This window comes from Ambystoma mexicanum, chromosome 8, assembly GCF_040938575.1.
Source record: "Ambystoma mexicanum isolate Mex_15411 chromosome 8, UKY_AmexF1_1, whole genome shotgun sequence".
NCBI lineage: Eukaryota > Metazoa > Chordata > Amphibia > Caudata > Ambystomatidae > Ambystoma > Ambystoma mexicanum.
In genome coordinates, this window is record NC_090929.1 from 49,423,423 (window position 1) to 49,446,215 (window position 22,793).

Genomic DNA, 22,793 nt, shown 5'->3' on the forward strand with positions numbered 1-22,793 from the left:
TGGTGCTAAGTACGGTGCCGCAAATTCAGGGAACCCGGACCCGGTATGCGGTAAGGGGGTAGCCATGGAGCTAACATCACCATGGCTACCTCCAACCTCAGAATGAGGCCCATGGCCTAGGCCTAAATACTCTAAACTGCTGACATGGGTGGAGGATGAAGCTGGGCCAGTATCTGCAGTCCCATTAATAAATGTGACTATGTGCTTTCAAAGCAAGGCAAAGAATTATGTCGGACATAATAAGGCGTGTAAAAACACCATGGACGTTCCAGGAATGAGGCGAGGGGCAGCTGTGCTAATGAATCGATATTGGGCCTGCAGATAGAGAGCATATATGAAGTTACCCAGGAATTGGGGTAGACTGTGCTCTCTTTTTTACATCCATGTTCCAGCATTGGTGATCCCACAAAGTGACCTGAAGATTGAAAAGTTCCCAAAAGTAGATGATCACTTGAGAAGAAGAAGATCAATAGAACTCAGGCAAAGAAAGAGATCAAATTACTTCTCAGCCAAATCAAAACAAGCTTTTGATGCTATTCGCGATGAGCACAAATTGTTTAGTAAAAATGCAGTGTTGTTCACATCCATGTTCATGCCTGAGGTTCAGACTGCGGTAAACGCCAGGTGGTTACAAATCACCAGATGGGAGCTGCTGCAGACAATCAATGCCACCATAAAGGGATTTAACGCAATAAAAGAAGAATTGTGGGTCAAAAGGCTGATGACCCTTCAGAACAGGTTGTAGAGGAGGTCCTAAATAAAGCCTGCACTCCAATCGTCCATTTTGAAGTTCCAGGAACGTTCACACCGAGATATGTAACGTATGATGAGCAAATAAACCAGCAGAGAGCTGCAGTAGGGCTCTGCCCAGTGCCTATCAGAAGAAAAGCACCTATTGAAGTACCAATACCAAGAACACCATGGACAGTAAGGTATCCATTAAGAAAACCCTTCCAACAAATGAAACGAAATGAAGATTGCCTAAGTACAGTCCCGGAAGAAACCAAAAAGGTCTTAATGGATGATGAATGGTGACGTCACAAGGACCCGGACTGAATAGCAGATAGAAGAAATGACAACCAGAGAATGATGCAAAGAGACAAAACGCCATGAATAAGGATATCGTGACCCTAAAGTGAAAGGACGATGTAGAAATGCAAAGAAGTTTAAAGCTGTACGCAAGATGAAGACATTCGACCAGTTTACACCTGTAACTATGCTTGGAACTGCAAGAAAGCTAAGAAAACAGCGCGGCTTGCTATGCTTAGTAGAAGAATAGTGCGGTATGCGTCATTATACATAATCTACCTCAAAACGAAGCACAGTATTATAAGTGTATTTCTACTTTGCACAAGAAGCAGAATCAACCCAGGTTACTAAAGGCCAAATGAGAAAGATTCATATTTAGCAAAATGAGAAGAAACGAAAATCGGCAGAGGCAACTCGTGCCAGGAAAGCCAAGGTCATACCAATAGAAGAAGCGAACAGTAGCTACATTTAATTGAAACTAAGAACAGAATATCCGGCCTCTGAAAGGTCGAGATAAGAAGATGTAGGTAGGTGGCGGGCTAAATGAGAATCAAATACACAAATTGAGAGAAAAGAGACAAATTCATGGTATAGGAATCACGTGACCAGCCGAGCAAGAAGAAGCGAGGGTTCACACCTACGCTTGGCACCTGACCAGGCGGAGATATCAGAACTTTTCCAGACAGAAGATGCAGTCTCAAGGCCAACCACAGTGAACTAATTGACACATGGCTACTAAAGTGATGATTGATTGTAAACATAATCGGAGGAAGGCCAGGTAATTAAGTAGCACCCCGCACCTGGCCGACCAATGTGCATGCTGCTAAGCGAAGTGGAAAAGTATGCATGGGGTTGGTGCCAACCCAGTCACAGTGGACCAAATAATCTATGGTCCTATAGTAAGTAGAACCAATGGGACGTCATACTTTTAGTGAAAAGCTATCCTTTTACATTTTTCACCCTCTGTGACTTCTGCCTATGTGTTCCTTTCCTACTGTTTTTCGGCCCTTCCAGGATGGCCGTTTCTCTGTTTGGTCGGCTTTGTGTTTCTTCCTGGCCTGCACTCCCTCCCCCCAATGGTTGGCTGGGCCTTGATAGGCCAATCAGCACAACCGGGATACGGGATACGGCACAACATCTAAGGCCACAATGAGGCCCTGCTCATTCACTTTCACTGCCTCATCTTGCTGGGATCATGCTGCCTGGGCTACGGCAGCCCTCCCACCGCCTACAACAACAACCTGGAGACAGCACGCTGATGGAGGGTAAGCCCTTCATTTTGGAGTGTACCTCGCGCCGTGCATAATTTTGACAATCTCTGACTTTCAAAAAATTAAGAACTCCAATTGCATTCATGGCGGGCTGCTGATAGCTTGAAAAGCTATCCTTTTACATGTTTAACCCTCCGTGACTTCTGCCTATGTGTTCCTTTCCTATTATTTGTCGGCCCTTCCAAGATGGACGTTTCTCTGTTTGGTGGGCTTTGTGTTTCTTCCTGGCCTGCACTCCCTCCCCCCATTGGTTGCTTGGGCCTTGATAGGCCGGCACAACATCTAAGGCCACAACGAGGCCCTTTCTACCCCTGTCCACCACGGTATGGTGGATCGCCGCCCCCGTGAGTGTCTGTTTGCCCCCTTGCCCCCCGTGAGTGTCTGTTTCTTCCCTTGCCCCCCCTTGAGTGTCTGTTTGCCTCCTTGCCCCCCTTGAGTGCCTGTTTGCCCCCTTGCCCCCGTGTGAGTGTCTGTTTGCCCCCTTGCCCCCCTTGAGTGTCTGTTTGCCCCCTTGCCCCACTGTGAGTGTCTGTTTGCCCCGTAACCCCCCTTGAGTGTCTGTTTACCCCCTTGCCCCCCGTGAGTGACTGTTTGCCCCCTTGCCCCCCTGTGAGTGTCTGTTTGCCCCCTTGCCCCCTTGAGTGTTTGTTTGCCCCCTTGCCCCCCGTGATTGTCTGTTTGCCCCTTGCCCCCCGTGAGTGTCTGTTTGCCCCCTTGCCCCCCGTGAGTGTCTGTTTGCCCCCTTACCCCTCCTTGAGTGTCTATTTGCCCCCTTGCCCCCTGTGAGTGTTTGTTTGCCCCCTTCCCCCCTGTGAGTGTCTGTTTGCCCCCTTCCCCCTGTGAGTGTCTGTTTGCCCCCTTGCCCCCCTTGAGTATCTGTTTGCCCCTGTGCCCCCCTGTGAGTGTCTGTTTGCCCCCTTGCCCCCCTTGAGTGTCTGTTTGTCCCTTGCCCCCCTGTGAGTGTCTGTTTGCCCCCTTGCCCCCCATGAGTGTTTGTTTGCCCCCTTACCCCCAAGAGTGCCTGTTTGCCCTCTTGCCCCCGTGATTGTCTGTTTGCCCCCTTGCCCCCCATGAGTGTTTGTTTGCCCCTTGGCCCCCCATGAGTGTCTGTTTGCCCCCTTGCCCCCCCTTGAGTGTCTGTTTGCCCCCTTGCCCCCGTGATTGTCTGTTTGCCCCCTTGCCCCCATGAGTGTTTGTTTGCCCCTTGGCCCCCCGTGAGTGCCTGTTTGCCCCCTTGCCCCCCTGTGAGTGTCTGTTTGCCCTCTTGCCCCCCGTGAGTGTCTGTTTGGCCCCCTTGCCTCCCCGTGAGTGTCTGTTTCCCCCCTTGCCCCCCGTTAGGTCTGTGTACCCCCTTGCCCCCCTTGACCTGCCTTCTGCCCCCTCCCCCCTCCACTATCTCTCTTCTTTTTCCACCTTCCTACTACTCACCCCATTATATTTCTCCCTCCTCTCATACTTCCCCCCACTTAGCACTTACTCTTATCATTTGTTCTCGTGACTTTTGATAGCAGCTTGTCTGTCTCTCCTCCTCCCCTCCTTGTCTTCTCCATCCTCCCCCCACCCCTGCTCTATTCATTTGCTGCTGGCAAATTTGTACTGTAGCGTGTCTGTTCATCTCCTTCTCCCCACTCATATCCCCCCTCGCACCCCTCCTCTTGTATACCTCTTGCACTACATCAATTGTCGTCAGGCATAGTAATGTTACTGCTTGTTTTGTTCTCCTTCTTTTCCCTTCCCTCTTTGCCTTATTTGTTCTATGCACTTGCACTATCCGAAATGTCGACAGACCTATTACGATAGTTATTTTTCACATTCTGTATTGTTTTAAGGACTTTAACTGAATGTAACTGTATTTTCCTATGTTCCCTCCCTCCTTGGAGCGCTTTGAAACACATTGTGTATAGGCGCTATATAAATAAACAATCAATGAATCAATGAATCAATGTCTACAGTAGTCATTTTTGAAGGAAGGGCTTAGACGCCCACCTGACAGTGTTTACCCAATCCTCTCATTCCGTTACCATATACAGATATAGTACCTATAGTAAAGTTATTTTTTCCTAACCAATAGAATTCCATGTTAACTTTTGAGTTTTACACGTCAATGATGACAATTTTTGAGTATAAATGTTACAACTTGTATGAAGTTCGTTGGAGTTGAAGCAAGGACGATCGCATCACTGCTGATATCCATAACTCCCCGTTTTCTGTACTTGTCATTAAACCGACTCCCTTTGCCAAACCATTGAGTTGGCCTTATTGATTAGTGTTGGAGTAATGAAACTGCACCCCCATCTATCTCAAGGGTGCAGCTATCTCGTCTTAAAGTACTTCTGAGCGAACCTCGGCTCTATGGGCCGGCCAGGGGTCTCGGAGTACACTTGGTAGCAGAGATTTATGGTTATCGATTATCGATCATCGATTAGAATAAGACACCATTGACCGTTGACATAAAGTAACTCTAGATCTTCGGCAATATCATGAGTCCTTTGCCATTTGGCCGAGTAGACCGTGAAGCTCCCCATAGACAGTAGTAGTGTAAGAAAACAAAACCCGCAGGACATGGTCTGAAGGGACCTGTGTTTCCCCATGTAAACCCTTCCCATTCCTACGGGCAGCTGAGCGGGAGAAAAGCCGAAGAAGGCTGTAACGAAGCAGGTGATCCCGAGGGTCCAGAGAGGAAACCTGCGAACGGTGAGTGAAAAATACAGAGTGTTTTGGCAAAAGTGCATGCTTTAGAACAAGTAAAGGGAAAAGGTAACGGAGGGAGGCGGGAAAACAAAATATAGTTAGAAGTAGAGAAGAATGCATATTTCTAAGGGGAAGGGAATACTGACTCAAGAGTAACTGAGAAGTTACTAAAGGAAAGATACCAGGGAGGACACCTGAGAAGAGAGAGGTTACCGGGGGGGACACCTGCGAAGTGAGAGGATTCGCCTTATTCCTACGCTAATATAGAGGCTAGAAGAAACGTGTATCCAGAGTCATAAATAAAGGGGAACAAATAGACTACCACAGTGATTAAAGACGCTGCCAAAGGGATATGTTTAAACTCCATGTCGGGGTAACTTTAGAGGCAGAGATACATGTGACCAGCTGTTGTTCGTCTAGTCTGTTAAACATCTGTCTTGTATGTTGTTTGTTATGACATCATAAATTGAAAATTTTCTTTAACAAATTGACTTAAATTTCATGTGATTGAATAGCTGAGATAATATAGTATACGAATGGATGTTTTTTGAGTAAAATAGAAGATATAAAATTTTGTGAAAAAATCGGGATTGGAGCTTGCAGTGTTTGGTCCTCGCTCATATTGTTGGAACTGTTTAAGTCACATGAAGCTTTGACAAGTGTTATATAAGGAGAAAGGGAACAGATTTAAGCATGGAAGACATAACTCCATTGTCACACCTATGCAAACAATTGCCGAAACATGCACCTAGCTGAAGAAATATAGTACAGAGTGGGTTAAAGGAACCACCCACAAAATGTTTATGCCATGGCCACAGGGTGGGTCCTTATCTAAAGCTGTTTTGCAACACATGACAACATACTTGCACGCTACACACACACGGGCAAAACGTTAGACAAACGCCTAGCTGTTCTAGAGCTTTGGAAAATGTATGAACAGGGAAAAGAAGAGGAGCTGCCAATAGATTAGATACTTAATGTATGTTCAGAGGGGGGGTGAGATGCCTACCGCGCCACCTGCCCCAGCCGAAACAAAGATTGAAGAAAATAAAGACGAGGGGTTATACCCGCTGAGAGAACTTAAAGCTGCTACAGGGTATAGCAACCCAGCATATGAGTCACCTACACAAAGTAGTGACGAAAATCAAGGTAAGGATAAAGATAAGGATATCACCTGCATAGTCCCAAGGGACAGGGAGAGACATGATGATGAAAGAAGGGACAAGACACAGACAAGTGCATCTCTCGATAAGGAGAGAGAAGGCACAAGATGGAAAAGAAATGAAGATATAACTGATGAGATAGCATTCGCAAAAAACAAATGGATGGGAGGGCAAATCCTATTGAAACTTGATGGCTCCTCCCATTGAAACTTGATGGCAAATGCATTCATGATGCGAAGCAAAGAGAGAGGCTAGATGATGTACAGAGAAAAGAGAAAGAAGTAAGAGATGAAAGAATAAGAAAGAAAGATAGACAAAGGCGAGAACAGCTATATCGCGAAGAGCAAGAAAGACAGCTTGATCGCAAACAGAGAGCAGCCAATGATCAAGAAAGACAGAAGCAGCAAAGGTCAGAGGAAGAGCAAAGAATACGAGAGAAGAGAATAAAGTGACAAAGGGATGAAGAAATCTGAAGGGCAGATGAACATAGAAATGAAAAGAAAAAGGAAGAAAATAGGGTCAGAGAAGAGGCGAGGAAGTGCAGTGAATTGAATGACGATGTAGAACGTAAACGAAGACAGAGAGCATGCAATCTTGAATATCTGGGGAGAGAGGTTTAAAAACATGAGCCAGTAGTAGATTGGGATGATATAGAAGAATTCTTCCCTGCGTACGATTAAATACCAGGCACGTCTAGGGTGAATATCGAGGATGACTTCGACACCAGAAGCATCGGAGAAATGATCGATAGAATATATGATGAAATGGGGTTAGAACAAATACTTCAAGGGGAGGGAGAAGATGAGTGCCTGGAGAGCACCCAGCTGTACGACACTGAGGATGTTTCCCGAAGTAGTGGCAATAGAGAACTATCCCTGGATAGAATAGAAATAAGTAGGAACAAAGAAGACACAAGAAGTGGCACGAGTTGGGCACAGACAATGTCTGACTCAGAAAGGGAGGAGCCGAGGAAAACGAGGAAGAGAGAAGGTGCGAAAGACGACTCCCAAGGGAGAAAGGGATAAGATGGTCGGACACTAGCGAGTGTGCACCAAGGGCATCAGAGTCAGCCACACAGCCAGACTGACATGAAGAAGTATCTCACGGTCAGAGGGGGGTGTCACCAACGCCCTATGTGAACAGGCTTAGGTCATTGCCAGGCAGGCGGCAATGCAGGAATATTACCCCTGCAATAAATAGGAGAACGAAGAGAGAGAGAGCTATTCATTCCAATTTCCGTTAAGAGGGGTGAGGGGGCGAGACAACAATATATTCCATGGCCACACATGGATTGAGAAAATTTGAAAAACAAGCTTCCAATGCTGACATCGGGAGCTGGAAAATGGATACACGAGTTAGAAAAAATGACAGGAGGGAACACGTTAGCTATAGGGGATGTCAAGGGTCTCCTAATTACCATACTTGGTGAGAGAGCAGACGATATGTGGACAAGGGCAGGTTACCCCGGTGTGACCACAATTAATACTGTGCATGACGGAGCTCCATTTAACAATTGCAGAGCCGCAGTATGGAAGGCACTACGAGTGCTTTACCCAGACACTTCTGATATGGGAGCTATAATGACATGTAAAATTAAGGAAGCTGAGGATCTGTTAATTTACATAAAGAATTTTCAAGACACGTGGGTACTCAAGACTCATGAATCATGGGAGAAATCTATACCTGTGTGCTACCATATGTTGTGCCAAGGGCTGCCAGAGCTGGTACAGAAACAGCTCAAGAAATTGGTAGGAATCGAGGCTAAGCCATGGTCAGAAATACAGCTGACCATTGCACACTATTGTAGGCTACTACAAGAAAAGAATCGCAAAAAGGAAGCTGCACGAAAGGGTGAGGACGCGAAATTGGTGCAGAAGAAATTGTCAAAATATGCTCTTGAGGGAACCATGATAACTAGCACAGCTGAATCGAGCATGCAGCAGGTCAATAATCCACAACAGAATAATTAGGGCAATAAAGGGTTTTACCCAAGGGGAAGAGGATTTAGAGGAAGAGGATGGCAGAGTAAACAGGGAGGTTTTCAAAATAATCAAGGAGGTTTTCAAAATATGCAACATGGTAATCAAGATATGTCAAATGGGCAAATGATCCGACCACCGCCAGTATGTTGGTTGTGTGGAATGACAAGGCATTTAGCGCGCACATGCACAAATCAAGGCATGATGCAAAACGGTCAAGGAATAGGAGCTGGGGTGGCAAATCCACCCACCTTCGTACAACCGGGAGTTGCACAGAATCACACGTTGCAACAGCAAGCGCCAGAAGTGCAACAAGGTTTGCAACCTCAGAAAATAGTGAGTTTTCCACAAAGACAGTCCCAACAGTCACCTCTGCAAGTGTCACAAACGATGAGCTCAGGGCAGACCATGAAACCTGGAATGGGAAATAACTCTGCCAATGGGGGAAATACATCAGCACGCGGTGGGCCCAAGCTATATATGGATTAGGACAGCTCACTGGGAACCCTGATGTGTTCTATCCTATCAGTGACACCAGAGCCTTACCGGGAACCTAGGGTGGATGTCGTTATAGGGGATAAAGAATATTCCTTCTTAGTTGACACAGGTGCAACACACTTGTGTATACGTGAAGGCAAGTTTTCCTTATCCGGCGAGGTCATTGATACTCAGAGTTTCACAGGAGCTCACAGTCGAGTTCCCTTTACAAACGCACTTCCAGTCTCTATAGGAGAATGTGAAATGAACGTGCCTCTATTATATTCACGACAGACCCCAGTAAACATTTTGGGTCAAGATCTAATGACAAAGTTAAATATGACAATCTCGTTCACGGAGGAGGGCATGTTATGTTCACCTCCAGGAATGCACTATTCAAACGTATGCAGAATGATTAGAGCATACACAGGACACACACCCATGAGGGCTATACGATTAGAGCCAGAAATATTCGCGTATGGAATATGTGTGCTAATGGCAGGGCTGCCAGGCCTTGCAGACAGAATCATGAGAACCCCAGATGAGTTTCTATTTAGACTAAGAATACCGATGAACGAGGAGAAGGGACAGTTATTTCCCTTGATGATACACACAGCTACAGTATGAGGGAGAATGGCCTTGATTGATGGTTATGACGACGAAGGCCGACAATGGTGCGCAGTAATCGCCATTGAAGAAGGATATCGATTGACTGACGTCACCGATGGCGATCTGTTTGAAGAGCAAGCAGATATGGGAGAGACAATGGTGGAAGTGAGTCTCACCTTTTGGGTGAGAATGATCAAAAGAGAAGTGTCTCAGAGAATGACGATGGCACGAAACTGTCCTGAATATTTTGATGACGACATGGCCCAGGTGCCTGTCTCAGTGTGGACCACAGGACCCTATGACGCAGGCCTATTGAAAGGGGTTGGAGAAGTGAAAACCAAACTGAAACCAGGAGCAATTCTACCAAGAGCCTGACAATATCCCATGTCCAGAGATGCAGAGGAAGGGAATTTTAGGACAATTTCGGCTATGATGGAGCAAGGCATCTTAGTGACGTCAGAGTCGTCATGCAATACTGCGGTTTATCCGATCAAGAAATCAAAGGGAGGATCTTGGAGGTTAATTCAGGATTTACGCCCAATAAATGATATTGTTGAGGCTGAGTTCCCTCTAGTCCCGAACACGGCTACAATTCTATGTAATATACCTGTTGAGGTAAAATATTTCACGGTGATTGATTTGAAAAATGCATTTTTCTCAATCCTGTTGCACCGTGACTCACAAAATCTGACGTCATTCACGTTCAGAAAGATGCATCTGAAAAGCAAGAGGCTTCCCCAGGGGTACTGTGAGACTCCTTCTATTTTTAACAGAGTCCTACAGCTGGACCTAAGCAATATTGCATTGGAAAGTGTTGTCCTGCAATATGTGGATGACATCTTAATCTGCAGCACGACGAAGGAGCAATACAGGCACAATTCTGTTCAGCTATTGACTATTCTGGCTGAGAAAGGATATAAGGTTGACAAGGAAAAGCTACAATATTGTCAACAAGAAATGCTGTACATAGGCCAGCTGATCTCACATGAGGGAAAAAGAGTGACCCCAGAAAGGGCTGAAGCCATACTGAACATGGCTAAGCCACACACGATAAAACAGATGCAGAGCTTTTAGGCCTGTGCAAGTAGGTCAGGGCATGGGTCTTCGACTATAGCTCTTACACTAAGCTTTTACTTCAGGCCCTAAAGAAGGCCCAAGTGACGAAAGAGAAAATTGAATGGTCTGAGACCATGGAGGAAGGATTTGCTGAACTCAAAAAAGCTATTTGCACAGCACTAATTCTAGGGATTCCCAATTATTCAGAGGAATGTTACCTGTTTTCACACACGAATGGCAGCGTTATGACGGCAGTGCTCACACAGAGAACCACATTGGGGTACAAGTCCCTGGCATACAATAGTGGAAATTTGGACCCAGTAATGAGAGGCAATTTCCCTTGCGAACACAGTTTAGCTGCCGCGGCATTCGCCATAGAGAAGGCTACAACCTTTGTGATGGGTTGCTCAATGACGTTGTACGTCGAGCACTCACTATTTGCTATTCTAGAGAAACCAAAGGGCACATTGACATCCCAGAGAGCTTCTGCCTATGAGGTGATCATATCGAATCCATCGATTAATGTAGTCCGATGTAAGACAGTGAACCCAGCTATGTTTATAGCAGAGCCAGTCATTCACTGAAGGACAGCCAATACATGACTGTGCCAACTATGAAGAATTTTATGATGAAATTACCAGGGTGAAAGAAAATGCTTTGGCAGAAGGAGAAAGTGTCTTTATGGACGGTTCTTCAATAATCAATCAAATTGATGGCCAAACATATACAGTCGTCGCTGTAATGAAACACACCCCAAATGGAGAATTTCGAGGACTGCTTAGTGCACGAATACCATCTCACTATTCAGCACAAGCTGCAGAATTTTTGGCATTGATACTCGCCAATGAGAATCACGCAGACCAGGAAGTCCCTGTGTACAGTGACTCCGCCTATGTGACGTCAACAGTGCACGCAGGTTTAGCGCACTGGAAAAGGAGGGGCTACCTCCGAGCAGACGGCATGCCAGTGCAGCACGCAGCCTTATTGGACAGGCTGATCAAGGCACTACAGCTCCCTGGGGGCATAGCGGTCGTGAAATGCGCCACCCACACGAAAGGGACAGATTTTATCTCACACGGAAACCAAGCAGCAGACACGTAAGCTCATGGCATCCAAGAATGAGACGATCATGGAAGTGGAAGTCACCCATACCAATGAGAGAATGATGGTTGCACGAACTACACCTGAAAGCTATAACAATCTAGGGCAAACACAGTTGATGGAACTCCAAGGGGAGGAACCACAGGAAAAATCTAGGGAAACGGCAAGGATGTTCTTTAAACCCCTCTGACAGTTTGTGGCAACAAGACAGCACTGGTAAACCAGTGATGCCTATAGCCCTGTTAAAATTAGCGCTGGAGCAGCTACATTATCCAGCACACATGACAAAAGAGAATCTTGCGGCAACGCTCGCAGAAGACTGGTTCATACCGAATTTAACCGAGCACGTCTCATTTTTTATAGTGAACTGTATAATCTGCCAACAATTCACAGCTGGGCCACATTACAAGTAATGAGAGGAGTCATCCCCAGGCCGAATGGGCCTTTTCAGCACTTGCACGTCGATTACGTCGACATGATTCAAGTATGTAACGGGTACAGATACTTAATTGTTGTGGTGTGTCATTTCTCTAGATGGATAGAGGCAGGTCCATGTACACACCCAGACTCTACCTGTGCGGCCAAATTTTTAGTGAGAGAAGTGTTCCCCAGGTGGGGGGGGGGGGGGTGTGAAGTCATGAGATCAGATAATGGAGCTCACTTTGTAAATGAGACATTCAAACAGATTAGCTTTTTTTGTCGGCATATCATCCACAAGGTAACAGGATCTGTGAGAAGCTCAACGACTTATTAAAGGAAAGGATAGCCAAGTTGAAGCTTACTCTGAGAAAGGGATGGTTGCACTGCCTTCCCTTGGCCTTTTATGCACTCTGGAACCAACCCGGTTCTGACCATCATCTTACACCACACGAGATAGCCACAGGAAGAAGAATGCATACTCCCCTGACACCTCGAGATGCATGACATCTTGCCCCCCTTAATTTCAGACCAGCTGCAGTGATGACGAAAAGGGTGCAGGGCAGCACGGAACACAGAGGGAGATACTACTACAGGCACAGTTCAAGGACTTTGTGTACCATCCATTTTCCCTGTTGATACCGTCCTTGTAAAGAATCATACCAGGAAAAGGTGGGACGAGCCAGGATTTAACGGTCCCTTTAGAATGGAGGACTGCACTCCTTCCGCAGTGAAACTACAAGGCAGGAGAGCTTGGATTTTTCTGGGCGATAACAAACCCTACATCGTAGAAGGCCCCCTACTTGCACCCCAATGCGAGGAGACTATGAGCGGCGAGGAAGAACCACAGCACGTGCAGACGAGATCCATGAAGAAGAAAAAGGACACATGACCAGCCAAAGACAAAGAACTTTTTGCAAATTGTGGCTTAAAATTGGACACTACCTCTGAGCAAAAAAGAGGATAAGGACATAAACGAAGGACAGTCTGTGCATCCTAGTTGCAGGGTGAAGAAGAGAATTGCATGTATAAGCCACAACATAGTCTGTTGAACTTGAACTTTGGATCGAGACACATATAAACTGTGACGAGGAAATAAAATGCCAAATTTTGATCGAGGACACAAAAATTGGACTCATTCCACACCGAGACCATATTCGAAATCACTTATGGTGTCCCACAGTAGTGACATCACTAAAGATGTGATAACATATTTTAATCTAGTGCTAAGATCATACCCGTCATTGGTGGGGAGACTCACCAGTGTCACTGACTTTCTTCAAGATCCCAAAAACAAAAAGACAATAAGAAGATTGCTTACTGTAATTGCCGAACAATTTCTCCTACTTCCTGAGTACATTGAGGAGAAACCAAATGTCCCAAGCAAAGAGGGAAGTAAATGAGCTTGTCAATACATTGTTCTTTCACATAATCGAAAAGTGTCCAAATCTTGTCGGAAGAATGACAGACACACTCATATTTCCCCCGAGGTCCAGTGAATACACACTCCTAAATAACATTGTGATCTTAGTTGCACTCCACGCAAACGGACAGTGCAGACATTGTTTACATTGAAGTGAAAGCATACAGTCCTGAACATCAGCAAAACGGGACAAATGTCTTTGTCACCAGAAGACAGTAGATTGACCCACAACGTTCTCTTTCATTTAGTCACTGATTTTCCAGAGCCAGTGGGGAGACCGATCAATGTTGACGTCCTCACATTCATCAGAGAGTCACCCAATATTGCACAAATGGGCATGCTCTTGCATGGAATAGTACTGCAAGTGGAACTCTCTAACCATCAGCAGAACTATCTGAGGAGATTCTAAAAGCTTTCCGCCAAGGGACAGATCGAGATAGCATTGCCAGAGATTTCCTTTCTTATTTTCCATTAACAAAGGAAACATGTCTTCGGGACTGAAGAAGATCAGGGGCACGGATTGGGAGCTGACATACTTTGAACATGCACAGTAAAGAGACTTGCTGAATTATCACTTAATTTTGTCACTTCCCATATTTTAGTAAAAGATCTGTATTCTGAGATAATAGACAATTCATTATTCACAAGAGGGGGGACAATTGTGAAACACCTGCAACCCTTAACAAAGAATCCGAAAGACGATATTGTTAAAGGAGTATAATAAAAGTTAGCATTTGGCGAATGATCGAGATGGGGATCCAGAGCAGCAACCTCGTCCTCCCGCAGGAAGAACGACATCCCTATGTCTCTGGAAGTAAATGCTGCCGCCTGACATACAGGGGCATAATGTATTTGTGTGTTATATTCATCATTGTTTTACCGTCATTAAGGATCAGAACTGCATTTTTCATTGGTGCACAAAGCGTTCCAATTCCAGTGCACCCACCTAATGATGCACGCATGGAGCCTACAAAGGTGCCCAGAACTTACATAGTCACTCCCGTCCCTAGAAGATCTGATGGTGGAGTGAATGAAATTGAAATTGATGTGATTAGCAATGACACACACACACACTTGTGGTAACAAACAAAAAGGAAAGCCGGAGACAGGGTCGGCAAAGCATGAATGTGACAAGATTAAAGACAACCACACGCATGCAAATACAGAATGCACACGCAACAGGCCTAGTGTCAATAACTACAGAACTACTATCCAAAACATCAGAGAAGAAAAGACTGCATACTATGAGAAACTTCACAACAGACATTGTGTAAAGACAAGAGGAGTTGGAGTAGAAACCAACAAAAATGACAGTAATAAACACCCCTGAGACGACAGTGATGGAGACAAAGACAAATTCAAAAAAATCTCACGAGCACCGCTGATAGCAGAATCCATCTGCCCGTCATTAGCCAGAGCCAGGAAAAGACAAGAGGAAATAGAAAGAATTGCCAGACTTTCCTCCACTCAAATGGCGCAGATGAGGAGGCCCGCACCATGGACCGGGATACATGAGAATCCTCCAGCAAGAAAGAGCCATACAGATGCATTCAGGGATGTAGTAATAGCAAACTACATGAAAACATTAAGAATCAAGAGGAGTATGCACGGAGATGACAACAAACTAAACGATTACCTGGACAGCACAGCACATTTGGGAAACAACATTTGGTGCCTGCACATGAAAGAAGTTGGAAAACGAAATTCAAAAGGGGAATGCTTTTTTTGTGCACTCCTACCATACAGCATGGGGAAGTCCAAGATCTTCATAGCTGTAGAAATTGATGTCCAGCAACACACTGGCCCTCATTACGACCCTGGCGGAAATCAACCGACCGGACCGCCATAGCGTAAATAGCGTTTCCGCCATTGCACGATGGAGCAAAGTGCGGCTCATTCCGACCCATCGGGCACGAGCACCACGCCATGGCGGAAGTGCAAAGTCCGCGATGGCGGAAATGACCCCAAAACGGCCCACACCGCCGCCGTACGGCGCCCTAGGTGCAATACCGCCACCCATCTCAGCGGACACCGCAGTGAGCGCCAACCGGAAATTACGGTGACCGTAAATATACGGAAACGGAAGTAAAAGCATGGTCCCGGAACGGGAAACATCACGCCGTACACCTATAAAACCACAAATTCCACACAACCATTAAAAATACTACCCTGACACACATCCCAACCCGTCATCCACCCTAGTGAAACCAAGAAAAATGGGAAAAGTAGCGAAGAAAGCGTGCGACCGCAAGCGGCAGGTCCACTTCTCCCGTGAGGAACTCACCGTGCTCACAGAGACCCTCCTGGAGAATGCTGCCGCCGTCTTCTCCACGCAAATGACCAGGACGGCACTTGCGAACAAGAAGGCCATATGGGCCCTGGTGGCACAGCGGGTAAGTGCGGTGGGGACCGCACCCCGCAACCCACAGCAATGCAGAAAGCGATGGGACGACCTGCGGATACGCGTCCGTAGCATACTTTCTGCCAACCGCAACATTGCCACAGCCACCGGGGGAGGATCGGAATCACCCATGAAGTTGACCCCCTGGGAAGAAATCTGTGCCTCCACCATTGGAATGGAGAGTATAGAGGGAGTCGGAGGGATGGAGAAAGGAGTGCAGACATCCGAAGAATCAGGTAGGTGTCCCAAATAAAACAATGCCAAAACCACAATGTCCAATCATGTGAAGTACCACGTGCCCACATAGTGCAACAGTAACACATGTCCAGGAGAACGTCCACATACATAGGCCTGATAGCACACTTTAAAACTCACATCAAATACATAAATAATTAAAAATCCTAAAAACACCCTCTACACGTGCAGCAGGCACACCCTAACTGCAGGCTGCCAAACAACTGCACCCTCACTCCACACACAAATGAAACCACCTCCAAGGCCCCGACCCAAATCACCCTCAGGTACCACCCCAATGCATGTGATACATTGCCATTCCAATTCCCACAGACCAATTAATAACGCTCGCCCTCCTTTACTCCACCACAGGGTCCGATCCAAACGACGAGCTCCAGGACACCCCTACCAGCACACCTGCAAAGAGGGCCAAGACCAACGGCCAAAGACCCTCCACCTCAGCTGCAGGCATCAAGACACGGAAGCAGCACAAATCAAGTGGCAGCACAGAGGAGGGAACTCCAACAGGCACCCCAGCAGCCAGCATGCCCACTACACCACCACCACAGGTCCCCCCAATGGATTCCACAGTAGGCACTGCTTCTGGTGGCAGCAGCACCATAGGTGACACTGCATTAATGGCAGCATGCTCCGACACAGAAAACGGGGATGTCGAAGTCAGATCCATCCATGACCTGTCCCAATCCCCCTGTCTGTTCCATCCCGTACACCATGAGGATACCACGCAGGGGCACCCACAAGACGACGACTGGCCATCCCCCACAAGCCCTGTGGCAAGGCAACATGAGGCGAACAGCCACTCTGTGACACCACCGCAAATGGCCATGGCCCAGCAGAGGCAACAGTCCCTCGACCAGTTAACCGTGCAACAGCAGCAACTGGCCACGCTCCTCAAGGACCATGCCGATGAATGTGGGGGCACTAAGGCAGACATAGAAACATCAACTGAGACACTTAGGGCAGAAATGGAGAGAAGTACAGAGACACTAAGGGCACAAAAGGAGAGTAGCACTGAGAGCCTGAGAGTACAAATGGAGAGAAGCACCGAGAGCCTGAGGGGGGAACTGCATGCGACGTCCAAAGACGTATGTGCCGAACTTGCCGCAGTGCGCCGTGTGCTCACTGAGCTCTCACAAACCCTTAGGGACATGCATGGACGTGAGCAGGCAGAGACATCATCCGTTGCAAGTTCCGTCCAGGGCAGCCCCCAACGTAGATCTGGGAGGAACCTGCGCTCCACAGGCAGGGGTGCCCCTGATACCCGCAGAGGGGGCTTGCAATAGCGACAGCCCACTGACAATGAGCATCTTTGGACACTGGTGTTCGGGGGGGAGGTAGGAGGGTGGAGGGGGTGTGTTGGGCTCACTTGGGTGGCGGGTCGATAGGGTGTTTAACATGATATCACATATGCCATAAACAATGCACGATCATCCAATGAGATGTGTGGACATTGATCTTTGTGTACGAGGCCATTATAGGCGTACAGTCCATATTGTGCATGTTCCAGACACACACAGTGCCACGAGTCCCATGTCCATGTATCAGCCACCAGGCGTGAGTGCTAGAAGCATGCATCTATGAGATGCTGACGAATGTCACGGCCCTCCTGTGCCTCGCAGACTCCTTGAGGTGCTGCCACATCCGCACCCTCATCATGACCATCTTCAGGTGCTTGCAGTTCTGCGTCAGGGGGCATGGGCACATTTCTACGTACGCACATGTTGTGTAGCATGACACATGCCATCACCATCTTTGCAACCTTCACATGGCGGTACAGGAGTGCCCCGCCAGACCTGCTGAGGCATCGGAAACGAGTCTTCAGTAGGCCGAATGCCTGTTCTATGACTACACGGGTACGTGAGTGGGCATGGTTGTAGTCCTCCTCATGCTGGTCCCGTGGGTTCCGGACTGGTGTGAGGAGCCATCTCTTCAGTGGATACCCGGCATCACCTGTATGTGGACAATAAAGGAATTTTGAGGAATGCCATTGCTACGTACGCACCCCCCCCCCCTTCCTGCCAGGTCATTGCCGCATCACATACCCCACATCATCATGCATGAAATGAGACTCACCGAGTAGCCAGGATCTGTTCCCTGCGTGTCGCTCCATGTAGCGTGGTATTGTAGAGTTCCTCAAGACCATAGAATTATGGGTTGATCCAGGGAATCGGGCACAACAATGTGTAATGATCCTGTTGGAGTCACACACCATTTGTACATTCAGAGAATGAAATTGTTTTCGGTTGCGGTACTGGGCCTCCATGGCATGTGGGACGACCAATTCCACATGGGTGCAGTCGATGGCACCAATGCAACCCGGTATGCCGGCAAGTGCATGGAATCCCACTTTTGTGTTGGTAATTTCCTGCTCCGAGCGTGGTAGAGAGATGTAGTCGTCTGCGTGCTGCAGGAGGGCATCGAGCACTTGCAATAGTGTCCGTGAGAACAGTGGCTGTGATATGCCATGCAACTGTCCGACTGTGTGCTGGTAGGTGCCTGTGGCCAGGAAGTGGAGTACAGACACCACCTTCAGTAGGGGTGGGATGGCGGTTGGGCTATCTATCATGCTGACAAGGTCAGCCTGTGTCATGTCCACAATGGCGGTTATGGTGTCCCGGTCCAAACGGTAGAGGGTGTGGATCTGCTCATCCGTGAGGTTGAACGGATGTGCTCGGAGGCGTGGGATTGCGGGATGCCTGCGTGGTGGTAGTGGCTGTGCTGGCGGCCCTTGCTGGCCCTGCCTTGCCCTCCTCCTCCTCCTGCGTCTCCTCCGTGCGGCCGGTTGTAGTTGGTGTTCGTCTTCTTCTTGAAGTTGTAGTACTTGCAGTGCTATCAGGTCCCCCAGGGCCAACATAGCTAGTCCTGCCGGTAGCATTTCGGAGTGGGTGTGGTTGTGGGAGGAGACTGGGTGTGCATTTTATGTGTTTTCAGGCTGTATGGCCTCCACCTGTGGTGATTCATTCCACCTGTGCAAGCTGCTCTCCCCTTTGGGCGAGCACGTCCCGCACACAATGCTGCAATTCGACGAATGGCATCTTGCTATTACAATCATGTATTTGTACCCGATGGCAGTGTAACATTGGTTGATATGTTCATTCGGCTATGGTCCCATTGTTTCACATACTATCTTTGCAGTCGCGAACAGACTTGTGAAGGGTCAGTGGAACGTAGTACTCGAGTAACGGTGGACCCTCATGCAACACTGTACCGAGGTTCACCGACGGCCGGGGCGTCCCATTTGTGAGTGAAGGCAGTTGCCATTTTCACACACAGCCGCACTAGATGGATTAATTTGTGATTTCAAGCGGCCACAGATGCCTTTTCGACGAGATGTTGCAAATGAGGAATTCGAAGGGCGGCGCTTTCGGTTTTCAGCTAGCGGCGAGGAGATGCCCACAGGTCTGACTGCAAATATAACGTTCTATTGTTCAATGTCCTTGGGACAGGGGCCATGGCGAGGATGCAATGATTGATATGAATAGTTTGGGATGCGCAATAGCGAAGTGGGCGATGAGGCCGGACGTTCCCAAATACATGTTACTTCACAACACTGGAATTACGGGCTGGGGCACAGTGGATTTTGCAGGCTGCATAACGCACAGACCCAATGGAAATTTCACATGTTATGTGAGTATGGAAACAGGCGTTTTCATTACGGGATGAGGGAATGATGTATGGATGCATGGACAGATGATTTGATACAGAGTTTGCCATGTACAGGACTTCTTGGTATCTATCCGCCTCCCCTGCGCTATGTGATGCAGGGCTGCCATAGTGGGACCATCGTCTATCTGGCCTTGTTGAGCCCTCCCTGTCTCGACGCGCCCTCAGACACTTGTGTCCATGCACGTTAACATTCCCATCTGATGGATTCTGTTTTGACACACGCATGCACAGGTACACTCGTTTGTGATGGTGTTTGCACCTCGATATAGATGGTTATGAGTCGCAAGTGGTTTTGGGGTGGTGATGATCCTTTGGAGTGGGCTAGCATGCATATGGCTGTGGATTTGGTGTGATCATTGAAGTGAGTAATTCTAATGTAGTTCTGATGGCCATACTATTCTTTTTCATTTCATTTGGTTGACAGGTATCTCCTCCCCTTTTGCCACTGCCATCTGTATGCCACTCCTGCAGATGGATTTTACTCCCGACACCTGCTGCTTCGTGTTAATCAGTGGAGCAGCATTACGATCTTATGGGACGATCGCCAATGGGCCACATGCCCTTACGCAGTACTAGTGGCTAGGAGCAACATTTCGGCCTTTCAGCTGGACTAGTGCCTCCCTATTGGGACGGCCCTGCGGTTCTAGGCGCTTCCATGTTGCCTTTTCGTACGAGAATGTAGCCCCTGTGTACCATGAAGGAACAGGGCGTCACACAAGAAGTAGCTGGTCATTTATTGCGGATGCAGCCCACAATGGTGAAATGTGTTTTGGAGTTCATGGCCTAATGGCTTTATGGGCTTGGTGAATTTGTTGTGCATTAAATTTCTATTCTGATATGAACCGTGTAGCGTTCTTCTTTGCAAGTGATGTGGCATATTCCTATTTGGGGAGCGATGTATTGTGAGGAGATCTGCATTGGGTTCCAGCTTCGGAGTATAGTTGCGTGGTACTGTGCTGGGCGCGTTTGACTACGAAGCCCAGTGAGGTCAGGGATAAGGGCTGCCAATATGACTGTTTTGATGATGTCATGCTCAGGGGCGGGGGATTAGCTTTTGTGTAACAGATGCCGGTCAGCCAGTTGGATTGGTGGAATGATGTGATTATCGGAATATTGCTGGTCACAGGTGCCTGTGTTTGCGTGCGTTTCTTGGTGGGAGACTGAGGTCATGTCCATTTGTATGGCTTCTGTATTCGTGCCATCTGTGCCCTGCAGCTCCCATTGGCCCCTCTTGAGATTCATTTGTTCGTTGGCAGGCATGGATGACTAGTACATTTCACTGGTTGCATTGTGTGACTTCATTGCACCTACGGGGAGTTGTACAATGTGGCCAGGGAGCGGTGTACAGGCACTCAGTGGGGCCGTTTACGGTTGGTTCGCGATGCCGTACTTCTCACCATGGCGGAATGGTACTTTCCGCCGTGCTTGATGGCGTTAGGTGCATGTCCGCTAGGGTCAGAATTCACGTACCGTTGCGCCATGGTGGTAATTACGGTTTGGCATGGCGCGCGCGCGCGTACTTGGTGCAGTTAGCGTTGGCGTTCACTACGGTGTCGCTAATGGCATCGTACTTTGCGGTGACGGGTCATAATCGCACCGAGCGCTATTCGATGGCGGTATTGCATTTCCGCCATCGTTTTTCGATTTCCGCCAGGGTCGTAATGAGGCCCACTGTCTTTCACACGTAGTCATGTGCAAAACTAGAGGCCGGTTTGTGGGAAGTGATGCTTCACTAAAATGGGCAACTGAAACAGCTTATCCCGATGAAGATGATTATGTTCAAGATATTAAGACAAGAAACAGAGCTCATACTAGGTACCATGTGATCAGGTACGCGAAACCTGGAGTAAAAGGAGCTGAAATTAGATGGGAAGTAAATCAGAAGCTAAATGTCCAAGGAACAACTCCAGAAGAGGCTCGAAGTTGGAAGAACAGAGGCCAAATGCAGATTTGGGGAACAGTGCTTTCAACAGATGGATGGGAAAAAGGAGTAGTGATTTGCAGGACATGGATAGTCCTTGGAGCCTGCAAAGAAGCAAATGAAAATTCACAAAGGCCGTGCAAACCATTGTGGCAAAAGCTTGCAAAACTACTGACATGGGTCAAAGACAGAGGAGGACCCTTGCATATAGTACCACTGGAAAACTTAAAATTGTGCTGCACGAACAATGGCACAAGAAAGATGGGAGAGAACCAGAATTGTGGACAAATCTTTGACACCCCAGGCATGGAGCACGGAACTGCAGTAATTATGGATCATTATTGGGCGTGTGGATCCAAAGCATACATAAGACTGACGAAAAACTGTGGAGGTATATGCACAATAGTGAACATCCACATTCCAGCATTGGTGATCCCAAAAAGTGACCTGAACATTGACAGTTTCCCGAAAGCAGATGCTCACCTGAGGAAAAGGAGATCTGTGGAACTGCTAACTCGGATGAAGAGAGAGAATTACTTCTCTGCCAAATCAGAAGAAGCCTTTCATGCAATCCCATATGAACATAGGCTGTTCAGCCTCACCTCATCAGTGTTCACAACTATTTTCATGCGAAGATTCCAAGTTGGAGCAAATACTAAATGGTTGAAGATAACCAGATGGGAGTTACTGCAGACCATCAACACAACAATAAAAGGATTCAATGCGATTAAGGAAGAGTTAAGAGCCATCCGACTGATGACTCGCCAGAACAGATATGTGCTTCACATGATCACAGCTATGGATGAGGAGTTTGTGCAAAAATCAGAGAATTATGTTGCACATTTATACCTTCTCACGAGGAGGAAAATGGAACTTTAACAGAAGCCATAGGTATGCTGAAGAACCAGATGTTTGATGAAACAGATGAAGTGGATGATGACGGCTGGCTTGGATCACTATTCTCATGGGTCCCACAATGGATGGCCGATGCATTCAGGTTCCTGGGAGCCCTGCTAGTGATGATATTACTAGGCTTTTGTGTTATCAAGATAATAATCTCTCAATGCCAGAAGACTGCAAAAAAAAGCCATAGGGATGAAGATCATGATTGATGTCAAGGCAGGATGGAAGCCTAAAGACCTGATTGATGAAGAAATAAGAGACATTGGCCCTCAGTATGATCCGGGCAGTAAGGGATTACCGGTACCGGTAAGGGCACTGGTGCGGGTAATCCCATACCGCCCAATTCCGAGTTCCCTTTGCGGGTCCTCCCTTAATGGCTGGTTTTAACCAGCCGTGAAGGACGGGACCCGCAAAGGGAACTTGGAGGTAAT